This window comes from Nerophis lumbriciformis, linkage group LG12 (genome assembly GCF_033978685.3).
Source record: "Nerophis lumbriciformis linkage group LG12, RoL_Nlum_v2.1, whole genome shotgun sequence".
Lineage (NCBI taxonomy): Eukaryota > Metazoa > Chordata > Actinopteri > Syngnathiformes > Syngnathidae > Nerophis > Nerophis lumbriciformis.
In genome coordinates this window covers 17,195,393-17,215,583 of record NC_084559.2, presented here as the reverse complement: position 1 = coordinate 17,215,583, position 20,191 = coordinate 17,195,393, and the positions used below count along the sequence as shown (strand labels likewise).

The following is a 20,191-nucleotide window of genomic DNA, read 5'->3' as shown; positions in this document are numbered from 1 at the left end:
ACACACGTCATATACAACATAAAGTAGCAAGAAACACGTCATATACAACATAAAGTAGCAAGAAACACGTCATATACAACATAAAGTAGCAAGAAACACGTCATATACAACATAAAGTAGCAAGAAACATGTCATATACAACATAAAGTAGCAAGAAACACGTCATATACAACATAAAGTAGCAAGAAACACGTCATATACAACATAAAGTAGCAAGAAACATGTCATATACAACATAAAGTAGCAAGAAACATGTCATATACAACATAAAGTAGCAAGAAACATGTCATATATAACAAAGTAGCAAGACACACGTCATATACAACATAAAGTAGCAAGAAACACGTCATATACAACATAAAGTAGCAAGAAACACGTCATATACAACATAAAGTAGCAAGAAACATGTCATATATAACAAAGTAGCAAGACACACGTCATATACAACATAAAGTAGCAAGAAACACATCATATACAGCATAAAGTAGCAAGAAACACGTCATATACAACATAAAGTAGCAAGAAACATGTCATATACAACACAAAGTAGCAATAAACCCGTCATATACAACATAAAGTAGCAAGAAACACGTCATATACAACATAAAGTAGCAAGAAACACGTCATATACAACAAAGTAGCAAGAAACATGTCATATACAACATAAAGTAGCAAGAAACACGTCATATACAACATAAAGTAGCAAGAAACATGTCATATAGAACACACAGTAGCAATAAACACGTCATATACAACACAAAGTGGCAAGAAACACGTCATATACAACACAAAGTAGCAATAAACACGTCATATACAACACAAAGTAGCAATAAACACGTCATATACAACACAAAGTAGCAAGAAACATGTCATATACAACATAAAGTAGCAAGAAACATGTCATATACAACACAAAGTAGCAAGAAACACGTCATATACAACACAAAGTAGCAAGAAACACGTCATATACAACATAAAGTAGCAAGAAACATGTCCTATACAACAAAGTAGCAAGAAACATGTCATATACAACATAAAGTAGCAAGAAACATGTCATATACATCATAAAGTAGCAAGAAACACGTCATATACAACACAAAGCAGCAAGAAACACGTCATATACAACATAAAGTAGCAAGAAACATGTCATATACAACATAATGTAGCAAGAAACATGTCATATACAACATAAGGTAGCAAGAAACATGTCATATACAACATAAAGTAGCAAGAAACATGTCATATACAACATAAAGTAGCAAGAAACATGTCATATACAATATAAAGTAGCAAGAAACACGTCATATACAACATAAAGTAGCAAGAAACACGTCATATACAACATAAAGTAGCAAGAAACACGTCATATACAACACAAAGTAGCAAGAAACACATCATATACAACAAAGTAGCAAGAAACACGTCATATACAACATAAAGTAGCAAGAAACACGTCATATACAACATAAAATAGCAAGAAACACGTCATATACAACATAAAGTAGCAAGAAACACATCATATACAACATAAAGTAGCAAGAAACATGTCATATACAATATAAAGTAGCAAGAAACACGTCATATACAACATAAAGTAGCAAGAAACACATCATATACAACATAAAGTAGCAAGAAACACGTCATATACAACATAAAGTAGCAAGAAACACGTCATATACAACATAAAATAGCAAGAAACACGTCATATACAACATAAAGTAGCAAGAAACACGTCATATACAACATAAAGTAGCAAGAAACATGTCATATACAACATAAAGTAGCAAGAAACATGTCATATACAACATAAAGTAGCAAGAAACATGTCATATACAACATAAAGTAGCAAGAAACATGTCATATACAATATAAAGTAGCAAGAAACACGTCATATACAACATAAAGTAGCAAGAAACACGTCATATACAACATAAAGTAGCAAGAAACACGTCATATACAACACAAAGTAGCAAGAAACACATCATATACAACATAAAGTAGCAAGAAACACGTCATATACAACATAAAGTAGCAAGAAACACGTCATATACAACATAAAATAGCAAGAAACACGTCATATACAACAAAGTAGCAAGAAACACATCATATACAACATAAAGTAGCAAGAAACATGTCATATACAACATAAAGTAGCAAGAAACACATCATATACAACACAAAGTAGCAAGAAACACGTCCTATACAACACAAAGTAGCAAGAAACATGTCATATACAACATAATGTAGCAAGAAACATGTCATATACAACATAAGGTAGCAAGAAACATGTCATATACAACATAAAGTAGCAAGAAACATGTCATATACAACATAAAGTAGCAAGAAACATGTCATATACAACATAAAGTAGCAAGAAACATGTCATATACAACATAAAGTAGCAAGAAACACGTCATATACAACATAAAGTAGCAAGAAACATGTCATATACAACATAAAGTAGCAAGAAACACGTCATATACAACATAAAGTAGCAAGAAACACGTCATATACAACATAAATTAGCAAGAAACATGTCATATACAACATAAAGTAGCAAGAAACACGTCATATACAACATAAAGTAGCAAGAAACATGTCATATACAACATAAAGTAGCAAGAAACATGTCATATACAACATAAAGTAGCAAGAAACATGTCATATACAATATAAAGTAGCAAGAAACACGTCATATACAACATAAAGTAGCAAGAAACACGTCATATACAACATAAAGTAGCAAGAAACACGTCATATACAACACAAAGTAGCAAGAAACACATCATATACAACATAAAGTAGCAAGAAACACGTCATATACAACATAAAGTAGCAAGAAACACGTCATATACAACATAAAATAGCAAGAAACACGTCATATACAACAAAGTAGCAAGAAACACATCATATACAACATAAAGTAGCAAGAAACACGTCATATACAACATAAAGTAGCAAGAAACACATCATATACAACACAAAGTAGCAAGAAACACGTCCTATACAACACAAAGTAGCAAGAAACATGTCATATACAACATAATGTAGCAAGAAACATGTCATATACAACATAAGGTAGCAAGAAACATGTCATATACAACATAAAGTAGCAAGAAACATGTCATATACAACATAAAGTAGCAAGAAACATGTCATATACAATATAAAGTAGCAAGAAACACGTCATATACAACATAAAGTAGCAAGAAACACGTCATATACAACATAAAGTAGCAAGAAACACGTCATATACAACACAAAGTAGCAAGAAACACATCATATACAACATAAAGTAGCAAGAAACACGTCATATACAACATAAAGTAGCAAGAAACACGTCATATACAACATAAAGTAGCAAGAAACACGTCATATACAACATAAAGTAGCAAGAAACACGTCATATACAACATAAAGTAGCAAGAAACACGTCATATACAACACAAAGTAGCAAGAAACACGTCATATACAACATAAAGTAGCAAGAAACACATCATATACAACATAAAGTAGCAAGAAACACGTCATATACAACATAAAGTAGCAAGAAACACGTCATATACAACATAAAGTAGCAAGAAACACGTCATATACAACATAAAATAGCAAGAAACACGTCATATACAACATAAAGTAGCAAGAAACACATCATATACAACATAAAGTAGCAAGAAACATGTCATATACAACGTAAAGTAGCAAGAAACACGTCAATAATGAATAAAGCAAAACATGTTCTAGAGCAGGCCTGGGCAATTATTTTGACTCGGGGGCCACATTAAGAGAACAAAATGTGTCTGGGGGCCGGTATATCTATTTTTAGGAACACTAATACAAAACCTCACAATAATGTCTGATTGAATGCTAAAAACGTTATGACAGACCGCCTTAAAAAACGTAATGGAATTTTAAATTTTTCTATGAAGGATAAAACACTGAATATTGACAACATATGAACGTCACACCCACTTTCGATCAACATATTTTACAGTCAAGTGATACGCAACAAAAACAGCAAAGGGTAGAAAATAAACCCCCACCTACAATCTGATACATCACTAAGCTTTAGAACCTCGGGGCGGCATAGCTCGGTTGGTAGAGTGGCCGTTCCGGCAACTTGAGACTTAGACCTTTTTGCTGAATATGTTGAAAAATATTCTTAAATGAAGTAAATGCAAGTGCCATTATCTTGACATAATGATATGCGCTCGGCATTGCATTTCTTGAAACCAGCAAACTTATACTAAAAACTAATTTATTGTTCTTAATGGAAAGGCAACAAGGCAACCGCTTGTTACTCTCGGGGTCTCAAAGCCGCTCAGGCAAATCATATTGTCTAAAAATGCATTTTTCCATCGACAACATGACATCATCGCGCCAAGTGCGTGCTCTTTCAGTCAATTAGTGCAGTGTTTTTCAACCTTTTTTTGAGGCAAGGCACATTTTTTGCGTTGAAAAAATCCGGAGGCACGCCACCAGCAGAAATCATAAACTCGGTTGAGAGTAAAAAAAATCATTGTCGCAATTGTTGGATATGACTTTAAAGCATAACCAAGCATGCATCAATACAGCTCTTGTCTCATCTGTCACATTACACCCTGACGTATTTGGACTTTTTTTTTGCTGCTTTCCTGTGTGTAGTGTTTTAGTTCTTGTCTTGCGCTCCTATTTTGGTGGCTTTTTCTCTTTTTTTGGTATTTTCCTGTAGCAGTTTCATGTTTTCCTTTGAGCGATATTTCCTGCATCTACTTTGTTTTTGTTTATATTTCAGTTGTTTTAATCCTTCTTTGTGGGGACATTGTTGATTGTCATGTCATGTTCGGATGTAAGTCCGCAGTAAGTCTTTGCTGTCGTCCAGCATTCTGTTTTTGTTTACTTTGTAGCCAGTTCAGTTTTGGTTTCGTTCTGCATAGCCTTCCGTAAGCTTCAATTACTTTTCTTAGGGGCACTCACCTTTTGTTTATTTTTGGTTTAAGCATAAGACACCTTTTTACCTGCACACTGCCTCCCGCTGTTTCCGACATTTACAAAGCAATTAGCTACCGGCTGCCACCTACTGATATGGAAGAGTATTACACGGTTACTCTGTCGAGCTCTAGACAGCACCGACACTCAACAACAACAAATTATAATTACTGGTTTGCAAAAAATGTTTTAACCCAAATAGGTGAAATTAGATAATCTCCCACGGCACACCAGACTGTATAGCTCACGGCACACTAGTGTGCCACGGCACAGTGGTTGAAAAACACTGAATTAGTGCGCATATATACAGCCCGGCCCCCGGCCAACATTGTTTTAATTGTAATTTTGAAGATTTTATCTGAATGTGCATGAACTATTTCTGTTCAAAATTGTTAGAAATGTTAAATGTTTAAATATTAACTGTCAGTTTACTGTACTGTGCCAACTGTACTACTATTAGAGTACGTGTTTTCTATTGTTTCATTGAAAATAAAACAGCAAAGTCCATTTGGCTGTCATCTGTTTTAATTATGAGACACAATTGTGTCAAAGTCGTGATTTTTTTTTTCATGCTTGAAATAAGAAATGATTACTTTAAAAAAGTAGTTTTATACTTGTGAGTGTTGATGACAAAGCTTTGCAACAGTTGATATTCTAGTTTCAAGCATGTTTTACTCAATATAGGTCATCAAATCTCAGCTACAAGCTGTAATATCTTACTGAGATCATTTAGGACCAAAACCCTTAAAACAAGTAAAACACTCTAACATAAAATCTGCTTAGTGAGAAGAATTATCTTATCAGACAGAAAATAAGGAAATATCACCCTTATTTGAGATATTTAATCTGACTTAGATTTCAGTTTTTGCAGTGAACTTGGACAGCCACGTTTTTTTTCTGAGATGGTACTTGGTGAAACAAGTTTTTTTTAGAGCCAAATGTGATCTTAGTGAAGAATTTCCCAGTGAAAAGGAGCAAGTTGTAAAAGAGTGTGGTGATGCTGACCAGAAGAGGGTGCAGAGGATCATCGAGGGCGAGCTGACGTCCCGAACTGATGCAGCCTGTCCTCTTCATGCTTCGGGTTGAAAAACCGCTGAGCCGTCGACAGCAGGCTTCCGTCGCACATGAAACTATCTGCCCCCACACTGGAAAAGTGGAGGAAAAAGCAGGTTTGAGCATTTTCTCCCATGTTTTATTTTACGTTTGTTTGCCGGCTATGCTAACCATTTTTAGCTCCACGATAGCGTTAGCACTCTTAGCGTGGCCAAAAGTTCTACTAACAAGAGGGAATTAATGGCTGGACTTACAGTGTGTTAGCAGTGTTTAAAGCCATATTCGCGTATATTCGTGCTGTTTGTTGAAACAATTGGATAGTGACGTTTTCACTATTTCTCCAGGTTTTTAGACGTATTGTGTAGTTGGACAAAATTACTTGGATGTGTTTGTGAAATATTTCAAAATAAGTTTACGACGCCCGCTTTTGAGATATAAGGCAAATTGCCATGTGTTGTATGTCTGTTAATATGATATTATAGTAAAAACATATTTAAAGTGTGGTATTTTAATTTCTGTTGGTCGTCAATGTACCTGCTTGAATTCTCACCGATGCTTTTGTTTTGAAAGCTGTGACACAAACAGGAAGTTAATTAACTGAAACTCTGTGCTGGTCTGACGCTGTCGCTAACTAGCTGATAGCCTTGCATTTTTATGGTATTTGGACTGAAACTTATTCTTATTTGAAAACGGAGCTTACCATATTTACTTACTTTAAACATAATATTACATGGGACAATGTATGGATTGAGTAATTTGGCGACGCTTTGTTAATAGAGGCGTAAGCTGTGATGCTAATTGTAGGTGTGACATCCATCCATCCATTTACAAAGTAAACAAAAACAGAATGCTGGACGACAGCAAAGACTTACTGTGGAGCAAAGACGGCGTCCACAATGTATATCCTCACAAAGACGGATAAAAACAACTGATATAGTCTTGATTGCTAAAACAACGTAGACTCGGGAAATATCGCTCAAAAGAAGGATGAGACTGCTACAGGAAAATACCAAAAAAAGAGAAAAAGCCACCAAAATAGGAGCGCAAGACAAGAACTAAAACACTACACACAGGAAAACATCAATAAACTCCAAATAAGTCAGGGTGTGATGTGACAGGTGGTGACAGTACACCTACTTTGAGACAAGAGCTATAGTGATGCATGCTTGGTTATGGTATAAAGTCATATCCAACAATTGCGACAACGACTTTTTACTGTCAACTGAGTTTAGTTTTTTAATGATTTCTGCTGGTGGTGTGTCTCCGGATTTTTTCAATTCAAAAAATGTGCCATTTTCTACCGCTTGTCCCTTTCGGGGTGCTGGAGCCTATCTCAGCTGCATTCGGGCGGAAGGAGGAGCACAGTTCAGATTGATTGATTGATTGATTGAAACTTTTATTAGTAGATTGCACAGTACAGTACATATTCCGTACAATTGACCACCAAATGGTAACACCCGAATAAGTTTTTCAACCTGTTTAAGTTCATCAATTCATGGTGACGGGTGTTGCAGGCAGGATGATCCACAAAGCAAACTCTTCCACACTTACACATCGTTTGTTTCTTTATCAAGGGGATGTTTCAACATTTCACATGATTCCCTTTTTAACATGTTCAGAGGATTTTTGAAAAGGACTTTACTTGATTTATTTCATGCTTGCTAAGATTTTGGGGAAATAGAAATGTTGTTCCCAAGTGAACAGTTTCAGTTTTGGTGGATTATTTTGCTGTTAGATGGCTGTTTTGTCCGGTATCACAGGTCAATCAGTCAACCAATCAAAGTTTATTTATATAGCCCTAAATCACGAGTGTCTCAAAGGGCTGTAGAAGCCACAACGACATCCTCGGTTCAGATCCCACATCAGGGCAAGGAAAAAACTCAACCCAATGGGCTACAATGAGAAACCTTGGAGGGGACCGCAGATGTGGGGACGAACATTCGTACTTTGTTGTCCAGTCGTTCTTTAAGGTCCGATTTTTACAATTTATTTTGATTGTTGAATGAGTAGTCTTCTTCTACTCACCCCACTGTGACAATGCGAAGTGGCGGGAATACTGCATACACGAACAACCCTAGTTTGAACGGTTTTATCAAGCCTATTTGGATGATGTTCGGCGGGCCGCCAGTTGAATAGTCCCGCCTTAAGCCAATTGAACACATTTGGGCTATTCTGAAGCGACAGGTTGAACATCTAAAATCTCTGTGATGTCATTATGGGAGAATAGATGAGGATTCCAGTAACAACCTGAGCAGAAGAGGATTAAGGCAGTGTTGTATATCATCATCATCGGCGGTCACTCAAACGAGTATGACGATCCTCCGGGTAGGGGTGTATCCCTTTATGGAGGACGCCTGTCCGTGACTTTGTTTAACGCGGGGAGACTGGTGCACAGACAGTCACCACACGATCCTTGACAGAATCGGGTCAGGGTCCAGTGGCATGGAGTCCAAGACGACTAGGGACCCTTTTCTGCTGCAGCCTTCTTCCGCCATCGCAGCCGTTGTGGTAGTTCTTAAATCTACCGTCTTCACCGTATCCCTGGCTAGGGGGCAGTCAGGTACTAGGCCTTTGCCAAGGGCCACCTGGGGTAACAGTAGTAAAGGGGTTAACCTCCTAGTGCCCCAAGACCCAATAGAGGAGCCTCCACTGCCGTATGCACTTTAACGTCATGCCCAGGACACAGTGTTGTATAACAATGGTGTTCACACCAAATATTGACACTCTGGACACAGTTTGGACATGTTCACTATGAGTTGTACTCCTGCCAGCTATTTAGACAATGATAGCTGTGTATTGAGTTACTTTGAGATGATGTAAATCCATACTGCTTTCTAAGCTGTACGCCGACTATAAGTTTTAGGTACAGTCAGAAGTGTACTTCATGTATGTTTTTTGTGACCAACACGTATGTGCTCCAATCACACTATCCCAAAAAAATAAGAGTTGTAGAAATTATTGGAAACTCAAACTCTTTGGGGCGGTATAGCTCGGTTGGTAGAGCGGCCGTGCCAGCAACTTGAGGGTTGCAGGTTCGATCCCCGCTTCCGCCATCCTAGTTACTGCCGTTGTGTCCTTGGGCAAGACACTTTACCCACCTGCTCCCAGTGCCACCCACACTGGTTTAAATGTAACTTAGATATTGGGTTTCACTATGTAAAGCGCTTTGAGTCACTAGAGAAAAGCGCTATATAAATATAATTCACTTCACTACAAGTGTATGTAAACTTTTGATGGCGACTGTATATAAGGCGCATCGGGTTATAAGGCGCACGGTCCATTTTTGAGAAATGAAAGAATTTCAAGTGCGCCTTATAGTCCTCAAAATATTAGGGATGTCCGATAAATGCTTTAAAATGTAATATCGGAAATGATCAGTGTCAGTTTCAAAATGATCGGTATCGGTTTCCAAAAGTAAAATTCATGACTTTTTAAAACGCCGCTGTGTACACGGACGTAGGGAGAAGTACAGAGCGCCAATAAACCTTAAAGGCACTGCCTTTGCATGCCGGCCCAGTCACATAATATCTACGGCTTTTTCACACACACAAGTGAATGCAAATCATACTTGGTCAACAGCCATACAGGTCACACTGAGGGTGGCCGTATAAACAACTTTAACACTGTTACAAATATGCGCCACACTGTGAACCCACACCAAACAAGAATGACAAACACCTTTCGGGAGAACATCCGCACCGTAACACAACATAAACACAACAGAACAAATACCCAGAACCCCTTGCAGCACTAACTCTTCCGGGACGCTAACCCCCCCACCCACCTCAACCTCCTCATGATCTCTCAGGGAGAGCATGTCCCAAATTCCAAGCTGCTGTTTTGAGGCATGTTAAAAAAAATGCACTTTGTGACTTCAATAATAAATATGGCAGTGCCATGTTGGCATTTTTTTTTCCATAACTTGAGTTGATTTATTTTGGAAAACCTTGTTACATTGTTTAATGCATCCAGCGGGGCATTGCAACAAAATTAGGCATAATAATGTGTTAATTCCACGACTGTATATATCGGTATCGGTTGATATCGGAATCGGTAATTATGAGTTGGAAGATATCGGAATATCGGATATCGGCAAAAAAGCCATTATTGGACATCTCTAAAAAATATGGTAAACATTTTGGAGTATGTATGTGTTGCTCTGTGTGTACGCATTGTGAGAAGGAGGAGATGCAGAAGAGTTGTGGATGTTTTCATGTTGTAGACATGCGGTAAAGAGATTTAGTGCGAACTTTTGACGACGGCGGTAAGGAAGTGGTGGATAAAACTGCGACTGTGTGCAAGCACTGTGCAACACGTAGGGGTAACTGGCGCACGTTGGCCGCATTTCCTGTGAGGTGGTGCGTTATGGTGATGTTGTTCTACTTTTACTTGCAGTCTAGTCAGTGCGTTTTACTGTGAATGCTGGATGTGTGTTGTGTTCGAGCTCTTACTAGACTGTAGGAATCACCTTCAATCAATAACACAGTTATGAATTGTCTGTCTATCTGTGTTGGCCCTGTGATGAGGTGGTGACTTGTCCATGATGTAACCTGTAATCCCCCCGCGACTCTGAGAGGGATAAGCGGTGGAAAAATGGATGGACAAATGGGTTTCCTCCCAGCTTGCAAATACAGTCATGATCAAAAGTAAAGAACATAATGTCATGGCTGTCTTGAGTTGCCAATCATTTGTACAACTCTTATTTTTTTGTGACGGAGTGATTGGAGCACATACTTGTTGGTACATATTGCTGGGTGTTGTGGCCAAACAGCTCAATTTTTGTTTCATCTGACATCACATAGACAAAGATACGACCTTCTGGAGGAAAGTTCTGTGGTCAAATGAAAGCTGTTGGGCCACAATACCCAGCATATGTTTGGAGGAGAAAAGGTGAGGCCTTTAATCCCAGGAACACCATACCTACCGTCAAGCATGGTGGTGGTAGTATTATGCTCTGGGCCTGTTTTGCTGCCAATGGAACTGGTGCTTTACAGAGAGTAAATGGGACAGTGAAAAAGGAGTATTACCTCCAAATTCATCAGCCCAGAGGTTGGGTCTTGGGCGCAGTTGGGTGTTCCAACAGGACAATGACCCCAAACACACGTCAAAAGTGGTAAAGGAATGGCTAAATCAGGCTAGGATGAATCTTTTAGAATGGCCTTTTCCAAAGTCCTGACTTAAACGTGTGGACAATGCTGAAGAAACAAGTCCATGGCAAAAAGGCCAGACTTAAACGTGTGGACAATGCTGAAGAAACAAGTCATTGGCAGAAAACCAACAAATTTAGCTGAACTGCACCAATTTTGTCAAGAGGAGTGGTCAAGAATTCAACCAGAAGCTTGTGGATGGCTAGCAAAATCGCCTTATTGCAGTGAAACTTTCCAAGGGACATGTAAGCAAATATTAACATTGCTGTATGTATACTTTTGACCCAGCAGATCTGGTCACATTTTCAGTAGACCCATAATAAATTCATAAAAGAACCAAAAACAAGTATGTGCTCCAATCACTCTATCACAAAAAAAATAAGAGTTGTAGAAATGATTGGAAACTCAAGACAGCCACGACTGTATACTTGTGGTGGAGGGAGTATGGCGAGGGGCGTGGTCAATATGACATCATCATATAATCTGCAGAATTGGCGAAAATGCCTTTATTTTCTTCAAAAAGGTAAAAAAAAAATGAACTGACCTACATTTGAAAAAATGTGTTATTATTTACATGTAAGGGAAACCCTGGTATCTTTGACCCATCACTACAAAATAGGTACACAATTGTGCTCTTGTTTTTAAACATCTTTGAAGATATACTTTGTACAATCATTGCTTCCTTGTAAAAGAACGGTACTAATATTTAATCATAAGACGTTCAAGACCGTGATGAGTTTGTGTAAACTTCTGACTGGAACTGTATATCTAAGTGGACCCACTTTGTGAGATGCTGTATTAGTCTTTACATTGCTGGATAGTTTCCTGGCTTCACCAAAAATGAGTCTATTTTATTTATTGTCAAACATACACTATATTGCCAAAAGTATTTGGCCACTAGGGATGATGTTCGAAACCGGTTCTCCCGGTTGTTCGATAAGAAAAGAACCGATTCCATGGACTCGAATCCCTTTTTGACAACCGTTTCCCGTTATCAAGGCCACTAGAGCAAAGAAAAAGAGTTGGTTCTTTATTCGAATCCCTGGGAACGAATCCCAAATGGGCAATGTTATGCCCATTTGATTGTAGACTCTTACTGACACCTTGTGGCGATATGAAAATAGTATGCGTCAATAGTTTGGGCACTTCCGGGTTGGCGACGTCAGTTAGTTCATGAGACAATTGAGAAGTAGACAAGTTGTGTTAGCTCTTACAAGCCTTGGGAAAGATAAGTCTGTAAGTAAACTGTTTAACTTGTTTATGTAACTCAATATTAAGGTGGAAAGTGGTTAAATTTGATACTAAGATGTTTATTGAAAAACTATTTTTGTGCACTGTTTCAATGGATGTTTTGAGGACTTAAAATGGCTGCCAGTCGTGTATTTCCACCATCGAAATAGTTTCAACACTCAGCAGTATTTGTTTGATGATAAAACTGTATATTTGTGTGAAGCTAATATTTACATATTGTGTATTTAATTTCAGTATGTTAATTGAATCACATAGCTTATACATTTGTCATTGTGTGTATTTCAGTTTAAAAATAAATAAATAAATAACAGTCCAGTGCAAGACAAAAGTAAAGATAGGAAAAGACAAAGCAAGATCAACAACAATAAAGAGCCTAAATGGATTAATCTGCTTTGGAACTTTATTAGACGTCTTGGATTGTTTGTTAGCTGTCTGCCTGTGTGTGTAGTTAGTATGTTCCAATAGCAGCAGAAGTGCACTTTTTGGAGAGCTGTATTATTTTCAGTTTTGTGCCCAAGGGACTGATTTTATTTAACACTATATTATTATTTATACACCTATAGTGATCATAGAGACAGGTTGTTTTTGTGTTACTGTATGTATTTGTTTTTCTGAAAAATCCCACTTAATATACTTTGGGTAACAACAGTCAATATTTTTTTTTTTTTTTTTTTTAGGGGGGTAACAGTCAATATTTATTTATTTATTTTATTTTATTTTTTTCTTATAAAATAAAAGTGAGCTTTTGTTAAACCAAATATTGTTTTTTTCCATATACAACAACCTATCTGGATTCGATAAGAGAATCAATAAGGAATCGGTTCGATAAGAGGATCCGAGAATGGGCTCGAACTTGATAATTTCTTATCAAACATCATCCCTATTGGCCACCCTTCCAAATGATGAGAATCAGGTGTCCTAATCACTTGGCCCGGTGTATCAAATCAGGCACTTAGGCATGGAGACTGTTTCTGCAAACATTTGTGAAAGAATGGAACTGTCATAGGATGCCACCTGTGTAACAAATCCAGTTTCGAAATTTCCCCGCTCCTAAATATTCCAAAGTCAACTTTATTATTAGAAAAATGAAGAGTTTGGGAACAACAGCAACTCAGCCACGTAAACTGACAGAGAGGGGTCAGCGGATGCTGAAGCGCAGAGTGCAAAGACTTTCTGCACTTTCTTCATGTGACCTTCCAATTAGCCCACGTACAGTACGCAGAGAACTTCATGAATGAGTTTCCATGGCCATGCAGCTATATCTAAGCCATACATCGCCCAGTCCAATGCAAAGTGTGGGATGCAGTGGTGTAAAGCACGTCGCTACTGGACTCTAGAGCAGTGGAGACGCCTTCTCTGGACTGATGAATCACGTTTTTCCATCTGGGAATCTGATGGACCTGTCTGGGTTTGGAGGTTGCAAGGAGAACGCTACATTTCGGACTGCATTGCGCCGAGTATGAAATTTGGTGGAGGAGGAATTATGGTGTGCGGTTGGTTTTTCAGGAGTTGGGCTTGGCCCCTTAGTTCTAGTGCAGTGGTTCTTAACCTTGTTGGAGGTACCGAACCCCACCAGTTTCATATGCGCATTCACCGAACCCTTCTTTAGTGAAAAATTCAAATTCAAGACAAAGTTATATGTTTTTGGTAACACTTTAGTATGGGGAACATATTCTAAGTAACAAAGACTAAATTTAGAGTTATTTGGACACTAGGGGAACATATTCTAAGTAACAAAAACTTAATTTAGAGTTATTTAAACACTAAGGGAACATATTCTAAGTAACAAAGACTTAATTCAGAGTTATTTGGACACTAGGGGAACATATTCTAAGTAACAAAGACTCAATTTAGAGTTATTTGGACACTAGGGGAACATATTCTAAGTAAAGAAGACTTAATTCAGAGTTATTTGGACACTAGGGGAACATATTCTAAGTAATAACGACTACATTTAGAGTTATTTGGACACTCGGGGAACATATTCTAAGTAACAAACGCTCAATTTAGAGTTATTTGGAAACTAGGGGAACATATTCTAAGTAACAAAGACTAAATTTAGAGTTATTTGGACACTAGGGGAACATATTCTAAGTAACAAATACTTAATTTAAAGTTATTTGGACATTAGGGCAACATATTCTAAGTAACAAAGACTACATTTAGAGTTATTTGGACATTAGGGGAACATATTCTAAGTAACAAAGACTTAATTTAGAGTTATTTGGACACGAGGGGAACATATTCTAAGTAATAAAGACTTCATTTAGTTATTTGGACACTAAGGGAACATATTCTAAGTAACAAAGACTTAATTTAGAGTTATTTGGACACGAAGGGAACGTATTCTAAGTAATAAAGACTTAATTTAGAGTTATTTGGTTAGGGTTAGGGTCAGGGTTAGAGGGTTAGGGTTTTAATAAGGGCATGCCAAATAAGGCATTAATAAGTACTTAATGATGACTAGTTAATAGCCAATATGTTACTAATTTGCATGTTAACAAACAACTAATTAATGGTAAATATGTTCCCCATACTAAAGTGTTACCATGTTTTTTTTACTGGTGCATAAAATGAAGCGTGCATGAACATCACCTTGTTCAAACAACAAAACCAACACAGTGCATAAACTCACAACAACAGCTGTTGCCGTATCCCTAATAGCTGATAGGGAGAAGTTTGTATTTACACGATGAGTCGGGTGTGTTTTGACCTCCGCCGAGCCCCTGAGGCCGACTCACCGAACCCCTAGGGTTTGATCGAACCCAGGTTAAGAACCACTGTTCTAGTGAAAGGAACATTGAATGCTCCAGGATACCAAAACATTTTGGACAATTCCATGGGATGGCACTTCAAGTTCATATGTGAGTAAAGGCAGGTGGCCAAATACTTTTGGCAATATAGTGTATGTTAGCTTGTAACATGCCGGTTTAATAGTAATCTGTTCAGTTTCAAGCAGACTGCTGGTGCGTGCTTGTCTGCATGTACGCGTTTTTGTTTGTTTGTTTTTGCAGACGGCGTCACAGGAAGCGCTTGTTTTGGCAGGGAAATGCCCCTTAGCTGTTGAAGCTTTTAATAAGGGGAAGAAAATGTCAAAGGGGTATTTGTAAGCTAATTTGTGCACCGCTATTATCAGAAGGTCCTAAATTATATTTTAGAGTGTGGGAAGAAGCCAGAGTACCTGTTTATTAAACAGTTCAAGATGGTCACACAGTCTGGTTTATTGCTGCTTTTGAAATGATATTTACTTTCATACTCCTACCAAAAAATATTATCTGAAAAACAACAGACCACGGAATCAGAGAATGGTTGTTTAAATGGCTTCCTGTGTAAGATAAATCACTTGGATACATGTTTTGCTTTTAGAGGCTTTGAGCAAAAATACGTCCATGTCTGTGCTTAAGCATTTACTCATAGCTTCCAGCTGTGTCCCAAGTAACTTTTGTGGCTATCACGGCATCCGGTAAGGTTCTCATCAGACCTGGATAGAAAATCTGCATAACAAGCAAAGACGTGTTTTCATGCAAGACTATTTCATTTTATTACAATTTTAGTGCATAATTTGTTGGAGAAAGTAACTTCTATTGTTGCCTCTACTTTATATACTGCAAAAACTGAAATCTAAGTAACATTAAATATCTCAAATAAGGGTGATATTTGTTTATTTTCTGTCTGATAAAATAATTATTCTCACTAAGCAGATTTTATGTTAGAGTGTTTTACTTGTTTTAAGGGTTTTGGTCCTAAATGATCTCAGTAAGATCTTACAGCTTGTTGCTGAGATGTGATGACCTATATTAAGTAAAACATGCTTGCAATCAGATGAGAATAGAGAAATCTATTTACTGGGTGATATGAATGTTGACTGGCTGGGACAGGGGTGTACAAACAAAAATAAGTTACTATCCATTTTAAATGCTTGCAATCTGTCCCTTCCGGAGGAAGGGACAAGTTGGTGCTTGTCGTGGCGGTAATCCTAGAACCCGTTGGTGGACACCGGCGGTGAGGGATGCCGTCAAGCTGAAGAAGGAGTCCTATTGGGTTCTTTTGGCTCATAGGACTCCTGAGGCAGCGGACAGGTACCGACAGGCCAAGCGGTGTGCGGCTTCAGCGGTCGCAGAGGCAAAAACTCGGACATGGGAGGAGTTCGGTGAGGCCATGGAAAACGACTTCCGGTCGGCTTCCAAGCAATTCTGGACCACCATCCGCCGCCTCAGGAAGGGGAAGCAGTGCACTATCACCACCGTGTATGGCGAGGATGGTGTTCTGCTGACCTCGACTGCGGATGTTGTGGATCGGTGGAGGGAATACTTCGAAGACCTCCTCAATCCCACCAACACGTCTTCCTATGAGGAAGCAGTGCCTGGGGAGTCTGTGGTGGGCTCTCCTATTTCTGGGGCTGAGGTTGCTGAGGTAGTTAAAAAGCTCCTCGGTGGCAAGGCCCCGGGGGTGGATGAGATCCGCCCGAAGTTCCTTAAGGCTCTGGATGCTGTGGGGCTGTCTTGGTTGACAAGACTCTGCAGCACCGCGTGGACATCGGGGGCGGTACCACTGGATTGGCAGACCGGGGTGGTGGTTCCTCTCTTTAAGAAGGGGAACCGGAGGGTGTGTTCTAATTATTGTGGGATCACACTCCTCAGCCTTCCCGGTAAGGTCTATTCAGGTGTACTGGAGAGGAGGCTACGCCGGATAGTCGAACCTCGGATTCAGGAGGAACAGTGTGGTTTTCGTCCTGGTCGTGGAACTGTGGACCAGCTCTATACTCTCGGCAGGGTCCTTGAGGGTGCATGGGAGTTTGCCCAACCAGTCTACATGTGTTTTATGGACTTGGAGAAGGCATTCGACCGTGTCCCTCGGGAAGTCCTGTGGGGAGTGCTCAGAGAGTATGGGGTATCGGACTGTCTGATTGTGGCAGTCCGCTCCCTGTATGATCAGTGCCAGAGCTTGGTCCGCATTGCCGGTAGTAAGTCGGACACGTTTCCAGTGAGGGTTGGACTCCGCCAAGGCTGCCCTTTGTCATCGATTCTGTTCATAACTTTTATGGACAGAATTTCTAGGCGCAGTCAAGGCGTTGAGGGGATCTGGTTTGGTGGCTGCAGGATTAGGTCTTTGCTTTTTGCAGATGATGTGGTCCTGATGGCTTCATCTGACCAGGATCTTCAGCTCTCACTGGATCGGTTCGCAGCTGAGTGTGAAGCGACTGGGATGAGAATCAGCACCTCCAAGTCCGAGTCCATGGTTCTCGCCCGGAAAAGGGTGGAGTGCCATCTCCGGGTTGGGGAGGAGATCTTCCCCAAGTGGAGGAGTTCAAGTACCTCGGAGTCTTGTTCACGAGTGAGGGAAGAGTAGATCGTGAGATCGACAGGTGGATCAGTGCGGCGTCTTCAGTAATGCGGACGCTGTATCGATCCGTTGTGGTGAAGAAGGAGCTGAGCCGGAAGGCAAAGCTCTCAATTTACCGGTCGATCTACGTTCCCATCCTCACCTATGGTCATGAGCTTTGGGTTATGACCGAAAGGACAAGATCACGGGTACAAGCGGCCGAAATGAGTTTCCTCCGCCGGGTGGCGGGGCTCTCCCTTAGAGATAGGGTGAGAAGCTCTGTCATCCGGGAGGAGCTCAAAGTAAAGCCGCTGCTCCTCCACATCGAGAAGAGCCAGATGAGGTGGTTCGGGCATCTGGTCAGGATGCCACCCGAACGCCTCCCTCGGGAGGTGTTTAGGGCACGTCCGACCGGTAGGAGGCCGCGGGGAAGACCCAGGACACGTTGGGAAGACTATGTCTCCCGGCTGGCCTGGGAACGCCTCGGGGTCCCACAGGAAGAGCTGGACGATTTGGCTGGGGAGAGGGAAGTCTGGGCTTCCCTGCTTAGGCTGCTGCCCCTGCGACCCGTCCTCGGATAAGCGGAAGAAGATGGATGGATGGATGGCAATCTGTCCCAAATTGTTGCCCCTCCCACGAGAATAGGTAGTAATAGTGATGGTATTATTTTAGCTACATGCATTGATCATGTTTATACAAATGTTCCGGACCAATGCTCCAAAGCAGTCTCGGTTCCTGTAGTTTTACTGACCACAATATAATAGCTGTCACTACAAAGACAAGGGTTCCTAAACCTAAAGCGAAAATTATTTTTACAAGGTCTTACAAGAGATTTGATGAAGAATGTTTTATTGATGATATATCCTGTTTAAATTGGAACGAGGTGTGCAGTGAGGAAGACCCTGAGGCTGCACTGGACTTATTTATGTTAATGTACATGAGTGTTGTGGACAAGCATGCCTCTTTGAAAAAGTTTTCAGTCAAAACTAAGTCTGCCCCATGGATTGATAATGGACTTGCGGAAATCTTTTATTTATAGATCTTTATTGCTCTGGAATATAATATAACCTGCCTCAAATTCTCACCGGCATTGAAAGTAAACAGGTTTTTAAAAAGAGAGTAAAATTTTATCTGAGTTTTTAAATTAGTCTGCTCGTTGATGATTTGTTTGGTTTTATATTGTGCAGTTATATTTATATGGTAATTATTATTCTGTGACTGTAAATTGTTTGCTTGTTTTCGTATTGATGCTTTTATTTTTTATTATTAATATTATTATTTTTTCTGTATTGTGTAGTTATAATTATATGCTTTTACTTGTAATTGTATTGAATTGTGGACCCCAGGAAGACTAGTGGGTTGTTGAGGCAACCAGCTAATGGGGATCCTTAATAAAAATCAAATCAAATCAAACTAGAATATCAACTGTTGCAAAGCTGTGTCATCAACACTCACAAGTATAAAACTACTTTTTTAAAGTAATAATTTCTTACTTCAAGCATGAAAAAAAAAATCATGATGCTGAGCGCATATCATTATGTCAAGATAATGGCTCTAGCATTTACTTCATTTAAGAATAGCAGCAAAAAGGTCTCTTTTTTTTCTACCAAGAAATGTGCACTTGTTATTAGTGAGAATATACTTATTTTAAGGTATTTTTGGGTTCATTGAGGTTAGCTAATTTAACTTGTTTTTGAAAGTCTTGACAAGCCGAATTTCCCTGTTCTATTGGCAGATAATTTTGCTTAGTTCAAATAAAATACCCCTCAGTTTTGTATTTTTTTTTCTTGTTTTTGAACACTGACTTTTTGCAGTGTACACTCCTGAACAACATAATAAAACTGAGGAAAAATTACACAAATTAGCATTTCAATATGAACCACTTGGAAATAGATAAAAAAAAGTAATTGAAAACTGCGTTAAACTCTTGTATTTTTTGTCATATTCACACTGTCATTACTCCCTGTTGGCAAAGACAAAGAGGCTTACCTGTGTTTCCCACAGAACTGCAATCTATTTGTGGTAGTACCGTATTTTTCGAACTATAAGTCGCGTTTTTTTTTCATAGTTTGGCCGGGGGTGCGACTTATACTCAGGCGCGACTTATGTGTGAAATTATTAACACATTACCGTAAAATATCAAATAATATTATTTAGCTCATTCACGTAAGAGACTAGACGTATAAGATTTCATGAGATTTAGCGATTAGGAGTGACAGATTGTTTGGTAAACGTATAGCATGTTCTATATGTTATAGTTATTTGAATGACTCTTACCATAATATGTTACGTTAACATACCAGTTGGTTATTTATGCCTCATATAACGTACACTTATTCAGCCTGTTGTTCACTATTCTTTATTTATTTTAAATTGCCTTTCAAATGTCTATTCTTGGTGTTGGCTTTTATCAAATACATTTCCCCAAAAAATGCGACTTATACTCCAGT

General features: G+C 38.9%; 1 protein-coding gene across 1 annotated transcript in view; it reads left to right on the top strand.

The window, feature by feature from the left end:
• The first annotated feature begins 5,981 nt into the window (after window positions 1–5,981).
• Window positions 5,982–20,191, top strand: part of LOC133623047 (cytospin-A) — a 68,870-nt gene continuing 54,660 nt past the window's right edge. Inside the window, exon 1 of the mRNA XM_061985967.1 lies at window positions 5,982–6,137. The gene's annotated coding sequence lies outside the window, so the exon portion shown is untranslated. The remainder of the gene's footprint in view (window positions 6,138–20,191) is intronic.